This window comes from Candoia aspera, chromosome 2 (genome assembly GCF_035149785.1).
Source record: "Candoia aspera isolate rCanAsp1 chromosome 2, rCanAsp1.hap2, whole genome shotgun sequence".
NCBI classification, from domain to species: Eukaryota; Metazoa; Chordata; class Lepidosauria; order Squamata; family Boidae; genus Candoia; species Candoia aspera.
In genome coordinates this window covers 5,834,398-5,854,603 of record NC_086154.1, presented here as the reverse complement: position 1 = coordinate 5,854,603, position 20,206 = coordinate 5,834,398, and the positions used below count along the sequence as shown (strand labels likewise).

The 20,206-nt window shown below is 41.9% G+C and overlaps 1 pseudogene; it reads left to right on the top strand.

Moving 5' to 3' along the window:
• The first annotated feature begins 7,170 nt into the window (after positions 1-7,170).
• LOC134489767 (zinc finger protein 239-like) lies at positions 7,171-7,966 on the top strand (annotated as a pseudogene).
• The last annotated feature ends 12,240 nt before the right edge of the window (positions 7,967-20,206 follow it).

The following is a 20,206-nucleotide window of genomic DNA, read 5'->3' as shown; positions in this document are numbered from 1 at the left end:
TATTTAGAAATTTGCCACTCCTGGGATCACCAAAGTCATATTGTTCTTGTGACCTCCTTAATGGGCTTCCTTGTTTTGCCACAAACATTACAGCTTCAACAACACAACGTAGCACTTCTTTCCATTGACTTTCTTCTTTTGCTATCTGATCTTCAAGCTCTTTGTCTATTCCCCCCTTTCCTAGTGAAGACTCAAGAGCTTTCCAACAGCAAAAACAATGTTTGTGGCTTTGCGAGTTCTCGTGATCTGTAATCCTTTCACTGAGCTTTTTCCAATGCGTGATGCCCTCTTTAGCCAAAAATGACAAAGTTGACTTTGACTCACTCGAGAGGTGTGACAATAACCTACATGGAACACAGATTAATGCATTTTTTATTTCGCTGTGACCTAGCCATGACCTCTTCATGTGATGTCCATTTGGTAGTTGTTTAAAAAATCAGTCTTTTGTGAGATTTCGGCCATTTCTCTGACTTCTACTTAAATCAAGATTGTGTTGATTTTCTGCTCTCATTTTTGTGATAAAACATCTCTGAGAATCTGAAATGTTACTTGGCCACGTTCCAGGGTCTTGAAAATCAAAATGAAACTCACTGCTCTGAATCTCCTGAGTTCCTGCTGAAGTTCCGAGAATAGAGTCCTGGTCCTGGATAAGGTTCAGTGCTGACGAAATGTTTGGTTCACATGACCTTAGGCTGCCTTCGGTTTCACCAGAAGGAAAAAAATAAAACTCATTATTTTTGATAAAAGGAAGTAAAAAATTTCATTTTAAAAAAATATATTGACAATTAAGCAAAACAAAGCATGTGAAAAGGTATGTTGTGCCTTTGGAAATAAAATTAAAATAAAATTAATTAATTAACACAATTTAACTTCAGCATTACTATGAATATTATAATATGTCATAGTAAAATTTTTAGAGAGCTTAATTACTACTAAATAATATTTCAAGGAAGATTTTCGATGTGTATATTGTTTATCCACAACTTATTAACTCCTAATAGATAATAAAAGGAGGCCTAGTCGGTCATGCCATCATAAAATGGTTTGACATCCATAACTCAGTTTTGGTTTCTTTTATTGATTATCGTCAAAAAAGAGACAATGATGTTCTAGAAATTGCAGTGTTTTCGACATACCTTTAGTGCAGTCAGTCAACTAAGATGTCATGAAAGAAGATGACCGATGTGCTGCCTTATTTCGTTCCTTTGCTTTCTTCCTGTACTCTGCTCCCAAAGGTTTTTTCGACATTCTTTAATCGTGATTTCACTTTTGTTACTGAATACAAATATTGGCAGAGAAGGTTCATGTAAATGGAGAAGTTTAATTGTAAACTAGTGAGTCTGTTTTAATTTTCATATGAAAATACAAACGAGATTCCCATGAGAAAATGAAGAATCCAGAAATATGTGTTTGAATAGCTTTTAATAGCCACAATGTATTATTATTATTATTTGTATTTTTACCTCAACTTTTTAATATGTTTGGTCAACTCAAGGTGGTGAACATGCATAACACATTTGTCTTAAACAGTGTCAGGCAAAGTGCCCCAAAAATGAAGCTACTATCTACAATCTAGGCATGGTGAAAGATAGTCACATTTCCTGGAAACATTTGTCATTTCTGTGCCCATCTTTTAGCTAAAGGATTAGGAAGAGTTTTGCAAAATGCTTAGAAAGTGGAACTATTGTGGTTCATCACCCAGAATGTCCCAATTGGAAGGAGAAGGATGTTGGCAGATTGCCTGGAAAGCCTTTGGCCCAGGAGAGATCAGAAAAGTCACACACCAGGCATTTCTATAAAAAATAATTTTATTTACAAATATATTTACAGGCTCTCAGTGAGAGCTGCTTAACTCTCTACATGCCTACACAGAAGGGAAACTGAAAACTAAAACAAGTCCAGGCAAGTTCTTCCCCCCAGGTGCAAAAATTAACATCTGAAAAGAGGACAATTAAATTCAACCTCTTCACCCGGCCAAAATGATTAGTTACCATAGTAACGTTAATCTGTAGTAGAAAACATTAACAAAGGATACGCTGTGAAAGCAGAATATTTGGCTACTGGCTCAGAAATGTTTCCAGCATTATACTGGGATTTCTACAGTGTTTTGCATGAACATTATCTCTGAGGGTTTTGCACAGCCACAAATTGCCTGTATTTTATTATTGCCTGAGCAGGGTCAATATCAACACTTAAAGCCACCCACGCTGCAAAACCTCACAAGGGAAGAGAAATGTGGCCTTCATTAAAGGAAAATTAAATCAATACAATATGATTTTCATTTAGCTGTCTCACACTGGCAATCAAGTGTATCACAACAACCTCACCAGCTCTCTGAAAAGAATATTGAAGCAGGTTACTGAAAATTAATCATCGCTTACAATGTGGGAGCCTTCCACTTGCCACTAGGACTCTATAGGAATATTTATGTTATTCAACAAACACTGAAAAGGTGCATTTCAAGTGTCAGCAACACATATGACCTTGGGCCAGTTCCTCTCTCTCAGCCCAACCCACCTCACAGGGTTGTTGTTGTGGGGAAAATAGGAGGAGGAAGGAGATTTAGGTATGTTCGCCGCCTTGAGTTATTTATAGAAATAATAAAGATGGGATAAAAATAAAAATAAATAAATATGAGCCTCTCTACAAACACTCAAGGTAAGAAACAGCCATGATTTGCTCAATGAGCCATGCACAGTGCAAAAAATTATATATTTACTGCTTCTCCTCCGTCCCACCCCACCAGCATTCATTCTGCCTCTCTCAAGAGCTCAAGATGTAACAGCCAAAAAAGATGGTAATAATCAGGGTTGAAGCAGTACTTGCTACTGTGAATACAATACATACCTCAAGAATAGCCCTGTCTGCCAACGGTTTATTGAAACGGTCATTCACCGCAAGTGGCAAATTATGATGCCTAAAAATCCTGAAAAAGTTATTCTCTGCTGTCCGCTCTGTTGGAAACTGCATTGTGCATGTCTGCGTTGGACATCAGTGCTCTAAAGCAAGGAATTAACTTCTGCTAAAAGCCCCTCGTAAGGAATTATTTTTAAACAAGCAATGCGGGGAAGTGGAAGAAGACAATAGAATAGGAAGGACAAGAGACCTCTTCCAGAAAATTAGAAACATGGGAGGTAAATTCCAGACAAAAATGGGTATGATCAAAAACAAAGATGGCAAGGACCTAACAGAAGAAGAAGAGATCAAGAAAAGGTGGCAAGAATATACAGAAGACCTGTATAGGAAGGATAACAATATCGGGGATAGCTTTGACGGTGTGGTCAGTGAGCTAGAGCCAGACATCCTGAAGAGTGAGGTTGAGTGGGCCTTAAGAAGCATTGCTAATAACAAGGCAGCAGGAGACGACGGCATCCACCCAGCGCGCCATCTCCGCGGGCAGCAGGGCCAGGAACTGCTCCAGCACCACCCGGTCGAGCATCTCCGCCTTGCTGCTCCGCTCCGGCTGCAGCCACTGGCGGCACAGCTGGTGCAGGCGGCTGCACAGCTCCCGGGGCCCCAAGCCAAGCATCGAGCCCCAGTTGCTCTTTCCCCTGGCCTTTGAGTGCTGATCCCTGTGAGAGATTGACACGCTCCTGTTAAAACAAGAATTTTCTTCTCTTTCCTTGAATTTTTTCAACAGATCAATTTCAAAAAGACATTGCACCAGCCAGCTTTCCAGGAAAGGAAAGGTGAAGGCAGGCTGTCTCTGCTATTTACCCCCAACTCCTGTGCAGGTTGCTGATAATCAAACTGTTCATGGGCAAAGCCCGTGCTTTGGCAGGGAACAAAGAGAGCAAACCCAGGCAGACACCCCAAAGACATCAATTTGGCCCACGCCAAGAGTTCCTAAGGTGAAAACAATTTTGGGTGGATCTCCTATTGTAACAGCCCGAAGGTATTTTTCAGTTATCTCTGCATGCAGAGAGGACAGGGAGTACTCTTACGGTAGACATGAATGCTCTGAGTTCACATGTCAACATTACCATCCAAAACAAGGAAGGGATGACCACAGAGAGAACGTAGCCATCTTTTTCAACCTCTTCCCTCCCCCTCCCAAGGTGTGCTCTGAAGTTGCTAAGACTACACGTATATTGGTGTGGGATTTATTATATTATACTAAAACAAGGCTTAGAATTTCTCTGTTGCTATGTGGTATCAAAGCTTGCTAATTTCTCCACTGTGCATAATTTCCTTATTTTACTTTCTTGGAATATTTATGACCCTTTTTGTTAAGCTCTCACTAAAAAAGAAGTAAAATTCTTTCAGTTCTCTAAGGAACTTTGTCTCATGAATTGTTCTGTATGGGTATTATCGTCCCATACATTTAAGCAAGTAGAAACAAAAGCTAATCAGGTTCCACAGGAAGCTTCTACCCTGAAGCATCTTCTCTGTGATGTGACGTCTCTATGGAATACCTTGTTCCTTAGTAATCACTTCAGAGCGGGGCCTGAGCAGAGGTGTTTTGTTAGATCTTAACCTGTCAGTTTTGTCCTGAACCATATTTAAAATATAAATGATCTATTCGTCCACTCGGCAAATCCTGCATGCATAATTCTTCCATGGCAACCTCAAGGAAAAAGGGGGAATTCTCTCTGCAGGCCTTCCTTTCTTTCCTATTAGCAAATGTGAGTTTCCCAGTCATTTGAAAGTCACACTCTAATGAACTTAGGCCTGGTGCAACCATACACGGCAAAGGGTATCTCCAAAATTTATTTCTGCTTTATAGATGTGAAGGGATTTATTAATCAAGTGCACAGTTACTTGTAAAAAGAGAGAAATTCCACACCTGTCCAGGAAGGGATGGGTGGAAGTCATGTAAAACCCGTTCACAGGGACACAACATAATTGTATTTATTTATTTATCGAATTTGTCACCGCCCATTTCCTCCCACCAGAGGGACTCTGGGCAGTTTACAACAAAGGTAGTCAATTAAAACAGTAAATATAGAATACAAATACAATATATAAAAATATAAATACCATTAATAAATAGATATAAAAATAGGGGTAAGAATAAAGTAATGTAACATCTGAATCTTTGCTCTGAGAAAGGAAGGTGGGTTGTATATACCATTCTGGTAGTTCCTATAGATTGATCTCTCCTTTGCCTACCCTTGCTGTCCCATGGCTTCTGAATATTTAATCTTGTGGAAACCTATCCTAGAGTTTTATCATAATGAAAAATCAGTAGTTATAAAATGAAGTGGGAAATAGTCCAGAGGACATAATTTATGAGTCAGTACAACAAATCAAAAGTAAGCTCACTTTTTAAATCAAAGTATACAAATAGGACATATGGGAGATTCTGCGGAAATAACAGGTGCATCTTATTTTTGTCTTGAACCTAGTAACGGCCTGTGTTTCTGCTTAAAATATCTGATGTGAATTTTTCTTTCCCTTTTTTTTTCTGAGCTGGTAATGAAGAGGAGAATGAGAATTGCAAGGAGCCATTACAGAGAACCAAGCATGTAGTAGAAGAGATGGGTGGAAATCAAGGGGAACAAAAAAAAACCAAGAGAGGAGCCAATCAAAGAAAGGAAAGAAAAAATCTACTTCTCTCTGTGCTGAAATCCAGGACTTCTTCACCCAACCAGATCAGAAAGGAAAAAGAAAGAGGAAATTTTATCTATCTATCTATCTATCTATCTATCTATCATCTATCTATCTATCTATCAAATTTGTCACCGCCCATCTCCTCTGAACGGAGGGACTCTGGGTGGTTTACAGCATAAAACAATAACTATACAATAAAATTCCAATATAAAATAGAGACTAAAACCATTTTAAAAACTACGAAATATAATAAAATCCCGATGGCTATGGGCTCATTCAGTCCTTTCGTAGGAGGGGCACTTCCTCCCAACCCCAAGTATGACTATTCTCCTCCCTGCCAGGTCTTCAATTCCCTCTGGAAGGCCAGGAGCAATGGGGCTAATCTCACCTCCGGGGGCAAGATGTTCCAGAGGGCGGGCGCCACTGCAGAGAAGGCCCACCTCCTGGACCCCACCAGGTGGAATTCTCTTGGAGATGGGGTCCGCAGCATGCCCTCTCTGCCTGTCCGGGTGGGACGGGCTGATGAAGCGGGGAAGAGGCGGTCCCTCAGGTAACCTGGTCCCGTGCCATGTAGGGCTTTAAAGGTGATAACCAACACCTTGAATTGGACCCGGAAGCAAACTGGTAACCAGTGCAGCTCGCGAAGCAAAGTTGTTATATGCGCCCTTCTAGGGGCACCAAAAATAGCCCGCGCGGCCGCATTATCCAGAATATGGAGAAACAGATATATTCAATGTAATTAAACAATGCAGAACCTACACACACAAAAAATCATGAATTCAGACAGCATGGAGAAAGTAGTGGTCATAACTTCACTCTTTCATTACTTCAAAGCCTATACATGAAACAGAAATTACATACGCTTATTAGAGGTGGGAAGAATTTTAGTCGGAGCCATCACCTTACTTCTCAAAAAGAGAATCGCAGAGAGGAGAAATTATATAACTGCTTTGAGTGTGGAAAGGGTTTCAGTAAGAGATTGTTGTTTATTTTACATCAAAAAATCCACACAAGGGAGAAACCACACAGACGCATGGACTGTGGAAGGAATTTCAGGCGCAGCAGTCATCTTCATTCCCATAAAAGGATCCACATGGGATAAACCATACAAATGCACAGAGTGTGGAAAGAAATTCAGTGAGAGCAGTTACCTCACTTCTCATAAAAGGATCCACACAGGAGAGAAACCATATAAATGCATGGAGTGTGGAAAGACCTTTAGGCAGAACAGTAGCTTCAATTCCCATAAAAGGAACCACACAGAGGAAAAGCCATATGAATGCCTGGAGTGTGGAAAAAGCTTCAGTCAGAGCAGTAACTTTAATAAGCATAAACAAATCCACACAAGGGAAAACAAATATAAATGCATGGAGTGTGGAAAGAGGTTTAATAAGAGCAGTAGTCTCATGAAACATGCAACAATTCACACAGGGGAGAAACCTATAAATCTTTGGCGTGTGGAAAGAGCTTTAGTCACAACAGTAGCCTTCCCATAAAAGGATTCACACAGGAGAGAGCATATAAATGCCTGGAGTGTGGGAAAAACTTCAGTAGGAGCAGTTCTCTTACGAAACATAAAATGATCCACACAGGGGAGAAACTGTATAAATGCCTGGAATGTGGGAAGAGATTCACAGTGAGCAGCTCCCTTATTTCCCACACAAGTCCATACAGGAGAGAGACCATAAAAGTGTTGAGTGTGGAAAGAGCTTCAGTTTTAGCAATCATCTGACTTCCCACAAAAGGACCCAGACAGGAGAAAAACCATATAAATGTGTGGAGTGTGAAAAAAGCTTCAGTCGGAGCAGTAGTTTTATGAAACACAAAAGGATCCACACGGGAGAAACCCTATAAATGCATTGAGTGTGGAAAGAACTTTAGCCAGAGTAGTCACCTGACTTCCCATAAGAGGACCCACACGGGAGAGAAACCCTATAAATGCCCGGAATGTGGAAAAAGTTTTGGTCGGAGTAGTAGCTTTTTCAAACATAAAAGAATCCACACAGGAGAGAAACCCTATAAATGCCCAGAGTGTGAAAAGAGTTTCAATACAAACACAGCCCTTACTTCCCACAAGAGGGTCTACAGTGGGGAGAAACCATATGGATGCTTGGAGTGTGGAAAGAACTTCCGTCTGAACAGCGGCCTTACTTCCCATCAAAGGATCCACACAGGAGAAAAGCCCTGTAAATGTGTGGTGTGTGGAAAGGGCTTTCGCACCTGCAGTAGCCTTATTGTACATAAAACGATCCATACAGGGGAGAAGCCATACAAATGCACCGAGTGTGGAAAGAACTTTAGTCAGAACGTCTTATTTCCCATCAAAGGCTCCACGCGGGAGAAAAACCATATCAATGTGTGGAATGTGGAAAGAGCTTTCTCACTTGCAGTAGCCTTGTTGCGCATAAAATGATCCATACGGGGGAGAAGCCGTATGAATGTATAGAGTGTGGAAAGAGCTTTAGCAGAAGCAGTAGCCTTACTTCCCATCAAAAGATCCACCTAGCAGAGAACACGTATCAGTGTGTGGAATGTAGAAAGAACTTCCCCAATTGCAGTAACCTTATTGCTCTTAAAATGGTCCCTGCAGGGGAGGAACTGTATAAATGCACAGTCTGTGGAAATAGCTCAGTTAGAGCAGTGGCCTTACTCACATAAAAGGGATCTGGATAAGGGATAGTCTGTTTAAATGCTCGGTCCCAACGTGCATAAGAAAATCTATCTCACAAGAGAAAATCTAAGAAGCATGGAAAGAGCGTCAGCATGAGCAGGCATCTTTTTCATGTCACTGAACTTACACAATGGTATCCAAATGAATTGGTGTTGTGCAGTTTTTCTCTAGAACGATGTCGGTACTTACTCTTCATGTCTGAGAAATGCTGGAGAAAAAATAGTGTCAGGTTACTGGAAAGGAGGCAATGTCTCTACCTTGAAAAGAGAAGGGGCCAGGGAAGTGTTGACTACTTTGACATTGATGCCTTGGTAAATTTTGGAGCAAATCAGAAAGTGGTTAATCGACAACAACTCAGTGATTAGTTTAAAAAAAATCAACCTGGATTTGTCAAGAACAACTCCTGTTAGACAAGCATTATTTTACATTTTATGTTTATCTATCCTTAGTAGATGGTGGAATGCTGTGGATGGTGGAATTTCTGCAAAGCATTTGACAAAATACCTCCTGACATTCTGCTGAGCAAGCTATCAAGCGTGAGCTGGATTACGTGGCTTGAAAGAATGCTCACCATCCAATGAGTTTGCCAGTGGGTTTGATTCTGGGCCTAGGAGACATCAACCTTTTCATCAAAGGCTTGGATGAAGCTGGAATGCTTAGCAACATTTGCAGATGACCCAAAAGTGCATGGGCTAGCCACTCTAGAAAATAGAAACATATTCCATATTAAATTGGTAGGGTGGTTGAGAAGCGAGCTCAATAATAACATTTAAGAAAAGATCTAAAAGTAGCCATTGATTGTAACTGACTACGAATCTGCTATTGGATGAGGCTGCGCAAAAGGAAATTGCACTTTTATTCTACATCAAAGAAATATTATTTCTGAATCAAGAAGAAATAATTGGTCCACTATATTAGTTAGATCTTAACTTGAGTATTGTGCCCAGATCTAAGGGCTATATTTTTAGAATGATTCAAACAAACTGGAGGAGATAAGATAATCAAGGACCTAAAAACTAGATCCCATGAAGGGAGATTGAAGCAAAGGTGTGTGTTTAGCCCTGTGAAAAGATGAATGAGGAGGGATATAATATTTTTCAAGTTTTTGTAGAAGAGTCACATGGAAAGTCAAGATGCACTCTTTGCTGTTCTAGAACAAAAGACACAGAATAATGGCAGAATGCAGCTGTTAGGGGGAAAAAAGTGAGTTTATTTACCAAGGAAAATGTGTATGTTCAAACAGAAGCAAGACATCCATATTTTGAAGCATAACGAATGTGGATTCCTGCCTAAAGCTGGACTTGGAGTTGGTGGTCCCTTTATGGCCCCTTTATGATTCTCTAGAATGTTTGTCTTGTATATATAGAGCTCCCTTACAGAAGATTATTCCTGGTTTAATATGAATGGGTCTATGGATTTTGCAGTTTTCATTTTCATTTTCATTTTCATTTTCATCTTCATCTTTCTTTTCCTAGGTAACTGAAAATAAACGTAATATTATCAACTTTTCCCATTTTTAGCTGCCTTTAGCCATTTTCTCAATGTAGAAGCTAACAGCTTCTTTCAGATATTTTTATGATCTTTCAAGTTCTGGATATAATAATTTAAAAGTCTCTATAATCATCTGGGCTGAGCCTAACTCTTTGATGTACTGAATCTTTAACTTCAGCATAAATTACTGCTGCCTCACCAGATATGTCAGAATGTCAATGCTGTAGCAATCTTAGCCAAACACCTTTTTACCAAAGGTGGGAATATATTTTATTAAGTCCTCTTAATATTTCCACTTTGCTGCTGCTCTTAAAAGTGACATGAATATTTTCTCCTTGTTTAAAATGAGGAGTAAAATCTCTGAGAGTTTATTTCTTTTTGTTAGGAGCACTCATTATTTTGTGCTTATTCTTTTATACTTATTCTTTTATTCTCTTACTCCTTTGTGACTCCAAGTGTACATGAAACTCTTCTTGATCTTGCATCTCTAAATTGAGACAAATTGCTTCAAATTAGCAGTACTTTTTTCTCACTTAAAAAAAGATACTTGAAAGTGGAAGATGAAATGTGAGCTTGAGCCCAGGAAAATACGAAATTGTCAAAGCAGAAATGAAGCACATTAAACTAGAAGTTTTAGAAATCAGATCAGAAAGGACCATTTTAAATCCACTAATTCTGTGATTTATATTCAGGCCATGCAAAAGAATCTGATACAGAGTGTGGAGTGGGGAGTGTGTTATGCACGTGAAAGGGTTGCCTGAGACTCCTCCAAACAGTGGTGTTTTTATTTGTGAAGATTTCCATCTCCTTTTTTCCAGAAAGGGAAGATTGGTTGTGGGATGGAGTGAAGGGTGGAATGAAATAGGATGGGATTAAATGAACTGGAATGGTACCTTTATCAAAAGCATTGGAAGATAGTTGTATATTTACTAGCCATTTGTTCAGACAATATTATTCATTCTCTGGGTGCTATGTGTCAGTGATAATAGAAAGGAATACACCATTGCTGCTGGCTGCCAAGTAAAAGAGTAGTGTCTGTGATTCTGGCTTCACTGCTGAATTTATGGTCTGCATCACTGCAAGAAAGTGAAAGAAGACCATAAAGCAGAAGGCCCAGGCTGAGTTGTACTATGGAGTCCTTGGTGTTGGTACTTGTTTTTTTCTGCTTTTGGCTGTAAAGTCATTAAGGTTACCATGGTAATTGAGTACTTCCTTAAGTATCGGCAGGGTGAAGAGGTCGAACTTAATTGTCCTCAGTTTTGGGTGTGAAGAGGCATGACCAAATAAGGAAATTGCCTGGAGGGCAGCTTGCCTGGGCTTGTTAGTTTGTTTCCTTTCTACACACAGCCTCTCTTCCCAGTCCTCTCTGAGCGCATGTGAATGCACAGCTTGTAAAATATGATTTTGTGCTTTCTGTAAATAAATTTATTTTTATAGAAATGCCTGTTGTGTGATTTTTCTGATCTCTCGGGCCAACCACTTTCCAGCATTCTGAAACTTGGTGCCCTCTGAGCTTGGTTGTTTGCTTGCAGACTTTTCATTACCTGACAAGGTAACATCATCAGTGCGAGTGAGTGTGGGGTTTGCTCCCTGTTTATATCTCACTAGCGCTGATGATGTTACCTTGTCACCCCGTCCTGTTTAAGCGACTGACACAGAATATAAATATAATAGTTCTTTATTAAACAGAATTTACAATATCTGGAAGGTCTGTAATGATTAATCTGAAAATTATTATTTAATTTTAGTAAGCTGAAGATCGTTATGAATTAAAAATAGAACAAGAATGGATTAATAAGAATCAGGTAATTAATTCTGAGGTAAATTAATTTAAAATAATTAAATAAAAACAGAGAGATAGTTGTAGGCAAACAGGTAAAATACAATTTAAGAAACAAAACAATCTGATTGTGCAATACTGAATTACCAATTAATTGAAGTTGGTAGAAGTCATTAATTCTGAGGCAAACAGGCAGATCTGAATGAGTTGAAACACTGTAGGAATCTGAGGTGGAGGAATCTGTTTAAACCAACAAAGAACGTTAGGGAGCGATGGTGACGGAAGAGTTGAGGCAGATAACTGAAAGACGGTAGCAATGGATATTCTGAGGAAACGAAATAAAATAACAGAAACTGAGGTCAACGTTCTGATTATAATGGTATAGGATTTCAGGAGTTGACAGTTGATCTGTTATGGCAGAGACTGACAGCGCTGAAGTTCCGCCTCAGATAAGGATTCTGAGGGTAGAGAAGTGGCAGCGAGACTGAGGGAGCTATTTTAAGTAATTGCGGGGATAGTCGTTGATTCGCTGTAAGAAGCAGGCATGAGATTGATTGTTGTTGCAGGAAGATCAGGCCTGTCAATTTTAAGGGCTTTGTCTGAATCCAGTGACTGCTCAGGAAGTGCTGAGGTGAATTCTTGAAACTGAATATAGGAGCTGTTGTCTCCGGTGCCCTTCAGTCTCTCGCTGTGCCTTTTATAGGCTGCAAGATCGCCCTGTTGCCGATTGGGAGCCAATCGGGCTTCACGTTGCTCGGCCCTCCTTGCTGCACATCTCTCTCTCGCGCTGATTGGCGGTGGTGAACCTGGTTCACTGTCTGGCCGCATCAGCTGTTCAGCTTCTTTCCACTCCAGGCTTTTCTTCACTTGTAAGTCTGCCTCCATTTTTTCTTCAGCTTGGCTTAGCGGTTCATCCAGGGCTTTGCTTAACCGTTTTGCCAGGCTGTCCTCTTCATTCTCCAACTCCATCCTAACACTGGGTCTTCATTCTCAGTCTCCATCCTAACCCTGGGTAATGAAAAGTCTACAAGCCAACAACCAAGCTCAGAGGGCACCAAGGACTCCACAGTTCAACCCTGAGCTACAAATGTTCTCTTCTATTGAGTTGTGCCAGCCAGAGTGGAGTAGTGCTATTTCACATTTCCAACTAGCAAGATACCCAGAACAGCTGGCAAGGTCACGTCCTGTCAAGTGACTAGAAAAGACGCTGGATAGACTTCAGCCAACCTGTTTCTGGTGCCAGTCATGGGAACATGTCACCCAAGGAGAAGTGGTTCTAGCAGTCTTGCGTGGGCACATGCAGAACGTATTTCAGATCTGCACCTCCCAAGGTAGATTTACAACCCCTGGAAAATTAGCATTAGGAGCTCTAGAAGCCTTTGCACCAGCCCCTGCTAAATTCCATGCAGCAGATGCACAAATGGCTGTGCAATCCTGCACGAGCATCAGGAATGGGAGGAAGGGAAGAGGGCAGTTCTTGTGTGGCCTCCAAACACAGCTACACTTCTGCAGGCCTGCCGAACAGCCAGGTAGCCCTGGGCCCAGCCTGAGGACCCAGCCACAGGATTGGGGCCCTGCCGGGGACTAATGTTGCAAGACGGAGCCATGTTCTCCTGCTTTGCCACACCCTCCTAGGAGAAGCCCCCTCTTTTGAAACTCTGAAGTCATGCAAGCCGGCCTTCCCAGATGAAAATGGAAGGAAGGATGACAAGGCAGGGTGGCCAGGGGCCTGAGGGAAGGGGTTGTGCCCTCCCTGCCTGGAGTGACCAGCAGGCCCAGAGTTAACCCCATCCTCCACAGGCCACTGAAAGGGAGAGTAGAGCAGTTTGCACAGACCTGCAACTCCCACTGATGGCAGGTGGCTGATGGGAAAACACAACACTGGTACAATTAAACATGGTTGAAGGCAGGAGCTTCCACAGGCGGTGACAAAAAAGTCAAGATGGGGCCCCAGTGGCATGATCAAAGCATGGATTGCTGGCACACGTTAAAAAGGGCGGAGCTTGGTAACATGGTTACCAAACTAAGACACAAGTGAAGAAAAACTCCCCATGACACCCAGCATTCCTCACCCTGACCACTGTGTTGTGGGACCTTCCAAATCCAGTCATTTTGCCCCTCTCTGGCACACCTAGATTTTCTGGTTTCTTTATGGCCTGGCTTTGGGGGAGTTTACATGAAGCTGACCTGAGGCCTGAAACTGCCCCGCAGTGAATTTTGCACCTAGAATGGGGGGAATCCAGGCCACTGAGTTTTGACAGCTGTGATTGCAGGGAAACTCTGGAATCTGGAAAATGTGTGTGTGTGTCCTTTTGTGTGTTTCAAGTAGTATGGCTTGTTCTCTTTTTTTTTTTGCACCAAGGAGCTCTAAGCATTTGCACAAACATGTTTTTCTCCAATGGTGCACCTGCACATCGAACCATACGACCTTCAAGTTGCTAAGAGAATTCCCTCCTCCTGTAATTATCACAATCAGAGAGTTTTCTTATTCTTGCCAAAACCCAAGGGCTGTTGTGTTGTTGTGGGTTTAGCCTCCTTTCCAACATTGCCTTGGACTTCCAGCCATTTAAAAATACCAGAATGGAGCACAAGGGAATAATTGGAGTTTGCTTGAAAATGTTGGCAGAAATCTCTATCTCTTCTTCCCAGGCCCTGGGAACCTGTGGGAAGAGTTTAAGGCAGGGGTTGCATCTGTATGAGTGTGTGAAGTAAGCTTGCTGTCCATTCAGTATTTCAAGAAACTGCCTTTCAGCTGGATCGAAACCTTGTGCTACTTTCCAAGGCTGTGTGGGTTTTTTTGGCGGGGGGCTTCTTACTTGGCATAGTACTCAGCAGAAAGAGTCTTACTCAACAATACAAGCTTTAGCAAATAGTCCTTAACTTCCTGGGCCAGATTACAGGCTACCTTGAGACTGGTACTACAATCCCCATACAGCTTATTTTTGGAGCCCAAACATTTGCCACCAGTATAATGTTTTTAACCTTGGCAATTTTAAGATGGGTGGGCGTCAACTCCCAGAATTCCCTAGCCAGCATTGGTATTCTGGGAGTTGACATCCACCCATCTTAAAGTTGCCATCCTCTCTAGTAGGATCAAGGGTAAAACTTTTTGCCTCCCTACTTTGTCATCTTCGCCACTTCTTCTTCCACTGGGCCTTCAGCTCCCACTGCCAAAAAGAAAAAGGGCAGGAGCTAAATGTAAAATTATTGGAAGGATGTGAAAATATTTCCCAGGTTGGAGCTGAACAGAATGAGAGCCTTATCATAAATGTTCTGTACAAGCAATCAAGAGGGAGCTTGGTGGGAACAGGCATTTCGATCTGCTGGTTTAGTTCTGCTCTTCATTTCCAAGCTGCTTCAGGACTCTTTGCAAGTGGAAGGCAGTATAAGACTAGGTTGATTGTTTTAGTAAGTCGTAATATATCAAGAATTCATGCATGACAAGCCTTGTCCCACTACTGGGTGGAAATTCACTAGAAATATTCCCTGAACAGAGATGCACCAGCAGTGCAAACTTCAGCAACTTCAGCTTCAGCCACCATGAGATTTGATTCTTACCCAGCACTGTTTTTCTTTTAATGCTGCATTTCAAAAGTGCTTCTGTTCTTTATCACAGGGCAGCTGCAGATTATGTGACTGATGAGAAGCCCACTAAAATCAGCAAGACAATTGTACCATTAATTTAGATTCCATCCATTTCAGGGAACCAAGTTATGACTATTAAAATCATTAGACTGAATGCTAAGGAAGAACTGCTTTAAAAAGCAACATAAAGGTATTAAACACACGCTGACTTATATTATTCATTTGATTGTTGATTTCTCTCCTCCTTTCCACTGGAGCTTAAGGTGATGTTTATAGCATGGTTTCCTCCCATTTTTCTATACAATGACAGCCCTGCAGAGTAGGCTGGGCTGAAAGACGGGGACTGGTCCAAAGTCACCCGGTGAATTTCAGCTGTGGTGAGAGGAACCAACTGTTGGAAAATTACGGTGGGTAATTTCCAGTTTCGTTTGTTCCTGCACACTTCCAGTTTACCCCTACATCTAGATCAGAACAAGCACAAACACCACTCAATTCAGCGAGAAAAAAAATGCAGCTTGCTTATTTACTAATGATCAGCAAACATCACAAATATTCACCTGGGAAAATGGGATAAAAGGTAAGCAAAAAGGCAGGGAGGGAGAGAGAAACATGAACAACAAGCATGCATTTATATTATCTCTATATTTGTGTGTATGTATTAAAGGCCCAAGACTTTTTAGAGCTGCTGGAAACTATCCTGTGGGGAATTAGCATGGACAGTCGCAAAGGGGGCAACCTTTGGTTTTCTAGCTTTAATCCTTCTATGTACATAATGGCAGCAGCAGAACAGAGATTTAAAGTAGGACCCCAGGTGATCCCTCCTCTATTCTGCACCACGAAGGGAGCAATTTGGTGGATGGTGATGACGTCTCCAAACCAGCAGCCTCCTTAGATGTAAGCATTCACAAGTACAGTGGAGAGAGAGAGAGAGAGAGAGAAGCTGAAGAGAGGGAATAAAACTCCTCTATAAGACTTTTTGTTCAGACCTATAAAACTGCGCCAACCCATCAGAGCAGGCTGGCTGTGAAAGATCTCACCTGGGCTCCTTCTAGCCCCTCAAAAGAAACGCCAGCTGGAAGGGCAAAAGTCTGCCCAAACTTCCTTGAGGATGGCATTCAAAACACACCTGCTAGGGGTCAAAATGCCCTGCTAGAGTTGGCTTGTCTGTTTTGGTTGCAAATGTGGTTTGGTTTAGGGTTCCAAAGGGTGGCTGCCTTAGTTTCAGAGCCCCGTCCCTGAGAGTGTCAAGGAATTGCTGGGAGTAAATTCACCCTCCTTCCTACTCTATGGGGAGAGGGGGGCTGCATTTACCTTCCTCCACTTGTAACTGCTTGATTGCTCAGGAGTATCCCTGCTACGTCCATTGCTAAGAATGAACTTGCCTCTGGGTTCTCCGGTCCTAATCCAGCGTTTTAATGACTACATTACACCAGGTCTCTCCACTGTAACACTAAAGATAAGGATGCCTTCAAGTTTGGCCTGACTCCAGGTGACAACACGGGCCTCTCATGTTTTCTTGGCAATACTACAGGAGCGATATCCACTTTCTTCTAGAAGGTCGTTTTGACTTCCCAGTCAAAGGAGTTCCTGGTGGCCTTCCATCCAAATATTCCTACAATTGTAGCTCTGGAAGGAACCAGGGAAGTCATTCAGTCCTACCCACTGCTCAATGCATGATCATCTCTTCCAGATGTCCATCTGGCATCTCTCTGAAGACCTCGAGTGAAGGAGAAATCACCTTGGTGGATCCTGAAGAAGCCAAATGTTTGATCTAGCCAGTGGAACAGGCTGCCACGTGATATGGTGTTTGAAAAAGAAAAGGGAAATGCTGAAGGGGATATGTGAGTCCCTGCCACTCTCTGATTGCTCTGTTAATTACTGTTGGGAAATTATTGCGGGCAATTTCCAGTTTAGTTCGGACGCAGTGATCAGAGCAAGAAGACATACCACTAGGTTCAGCTAGAATAAATATATATTACTTGATTTTTTAAAATTAAACAACGGCACACATCAAAAATTGTTAACTGGCAAAAGGAGACAAAAGGGAGTTAACAAGGGAGAGAGAGAGAGAGAGAGAACAACAGGCAAGAATTTATATTAGCTATAGTTCCAGATCTCTGCCTCTTTTTCTGTTTGTGACTATCCCCCACCTCCCACCCCAGCCATGGAAGAAATTTCTGTCCACTGGCTGCCCAGGTGCCCTTGCAGAGATAACTGAATTATAACAAAATGAATCAGCAACAGGGTTACAGAGTCATTAAAAATGATTCCAAATAATAACTTTGGATTTCCTTTTATTAAGGGAACCTGACTTTTTTCAGATCTTTTTCTGAGGAAGCCTGAAAACAAAGTACTGTTGCTTTAAGGAATCAACTTGATTGATTGATTGATGGATTGATTGATTGATGGATTGATTGATTGATTGATGTGCCATCAAGTCACTGTTGACTCTTAGTGACCACAATAGATAGATTTTCTCCAGAAGACTCTTATCTGTCAAGGTTGCAAAACATTGCTCTAGAGCATGGAACAAGCTCTGAAGTTTACTAGGACTGGAATGACAATGTGAACATCTACCTATCCTAATATACCGCTCTCTCTGTATACCTATATTTTTGGCAGTGAGTCACAAATGAGATACTGGCATGTCCTGTCCTTCTGGTTTGCCATTCAGGAGAGTGGTCATAATTCTGGGTTCTCACCAAACGTGACCCTGGGCTACAATCTCTATGAGAACTACTGTGATAAAAGAATCACTTCTGACAGCGTGATAGATCTGCTTGCTGGTGGAAAAAGCAGTTTTCCCAACTACAGTTGCGGGAGACCAAATCCCCTGCTCGCTGTTTTGGAACAGGCCAACTCTGAAATCTCCAACCAGATTGCCACCCTTCTGGGCATCTACAAAATCCCACAGGTAGGAACAGGAATACTATGCAAAACACACTGCATACAAGAGGACAACAATCAGTTGTGCAGGTTTTGACTTCTCGGTTGCTGTCTCTTCTGTCTTGGCCAAAACTATCACAGTGCTGCTGGCCTTCCTGGCCACAAAGCCAGGGAACTGGGTGAGGAGATGGCTGGGGAAGATGTCTGGGGAAGAGGACACCATTGTCCTTTCTTGCTCCACTGTCCAAGTAGTCATCTGTACAATCTGGCTGGGCTCTTCGCCCCCCCTTTCCGGACTCTGATATGAACTCTCAACCTGGAGAGATCATCCTGCAATGTAATGAAGGATCTATTGTCATGTTTTATGGTGCCCTTGGGTACATGGGCATTCTGGCTGCCATCTGCTTTGCAGTGGCTTTCCTAGCTAGAAAGCTGCCTGGGTCCTTCAATGAAGCCAAGTTGATCACCTTCAGCATGCTGGTCTTTTGCAGCGTTCGGGTGTCCTTTGTGCCCACCTACCTGAGCACCAAAGGGAAATACATGGTGGCCATGCAGATCTTCTCCATCTTGGCCTCCAGTGCTGGGTTGTTGGCCTGTATCCTTCTTCCTAAATGCTACATTATTGTACTGAGGTCTGGCCTAAATACAAAAGAACAACTCATGATAAAAACAGGCCACGCCGTGTAATCCTTAATAGCAGGAATGTGCAAAATCTGTCTAGCAATGCAGTTTCCTGTTAAGGACCAGCTGGTTCCTGATAATGCAAAGAGGCTTCTATAGGCAGCAAGGATCCGCCTGGGGGAAGTTCTGATTTTGATCCATAAAGCCCTAAAATTGTTTGGGATCATATTATTAGAAGAAGCGCTAGCATCCAAATTGGTTTTTGACACATTAGATGTCATGAGTAAGGATGGCGAGCAGGAAGGGGCTCCCATCCAGGCTGTCAAGCGCATGGGTAGCACTGAGGAATTAGGTGGCCATTCAAAGAGACACAGATCGGGCCCGCCTTAGCCTTTGGGGTTTATATGTCTGGGTTTTTCCCACGCTTCTTCAGTTTGTTAGGATTCTCTGTTATGTAGCAGTAATAAAACACCAGAGACCTGTTCCTTGTCTCAGCATGGTTCCTGGCTGTTAGGACATCAATCCTAACAAACTCTTACTCCCATCGAAAGAGGGAGGAACAAGAATTTAAGGAGAGACATTTGGAAATGTCTTCAGAAAACCAAGAAATTCTGCTCGCCATCCTTACTCATGACATTAGAGTTGCTAATTGACGAGGTAATCTGTCTCACATCTAATTTACATCTACTTAACTAACCTATCTTCCCCTCCCTCTCCCTCCCAACTCCCCCATCACCACCACTTCATCCCAATTTAAGTCTGGCTACTCTGTGCATCTGATGAAGTGAATTACAGCTCACAAAAGCTTATTCCTTTTAATAAAATGTGTTATTTGGAAAAGGTGCTACCAGACTGTCCTGATTTTTAGCATCCAAATGAAACTGCCAGAACTGGGTTCCTAGGCCTATCTTCAAGATCAGTTTATAAGGAGAGGCATCTGTCTCAGAAGTGGATCCCCAGGCTATGGAATTTCTTGTCCATGAACATTTAGATGGTTTCAATCCTACAAAGTAGGGGTCTCCAAACCTTCTGGAGAAGATTTGGGGGGGGGTGTATAGGAGCAAAAAGGATGAATCAGAGGAAAACTATCCCCTTCATTAGTGCAGAAACACAACCAGAAACACAACCCCATGCATAATTCAACCAAATTTTCTTAGTTCTGATAAGAAATGTATAATCAGAATCATTCCAAAGTCTCACTGCACATGATAATAGATTCAGTTTCTGTGCTTTAGAGATAGGATATCAATGGCACTGACTCTTCAACACCTCTTGACTTCTTGACCAAGAGGAAAGTAGGATGTAGATAGAATGTTAAGGATTGAATCAGTGTCTCCTCTTTGTCTACCACTCTGCCTACACTTTGTTTAAGAGATTGCTGATCTGAAGTCACTTTCTTCTGCCTTTATTCCCAGACACATGCACAGAGCATATGCTCTCTAACTCTGCTCATGGTAGGATGCATCTGACAGAATGGAGAAGGTAAAAATTGTCTACCTCCTGCCACGTACTTGCAGTGGTGTCTGTGGCTGAGCAAGAACTGGGAGGAAAACTAGATGAGGTTTTTCAATGCACAGAGTGTCATGTTCGCCGTTTCAATGTCTTTGATACATCGTAAC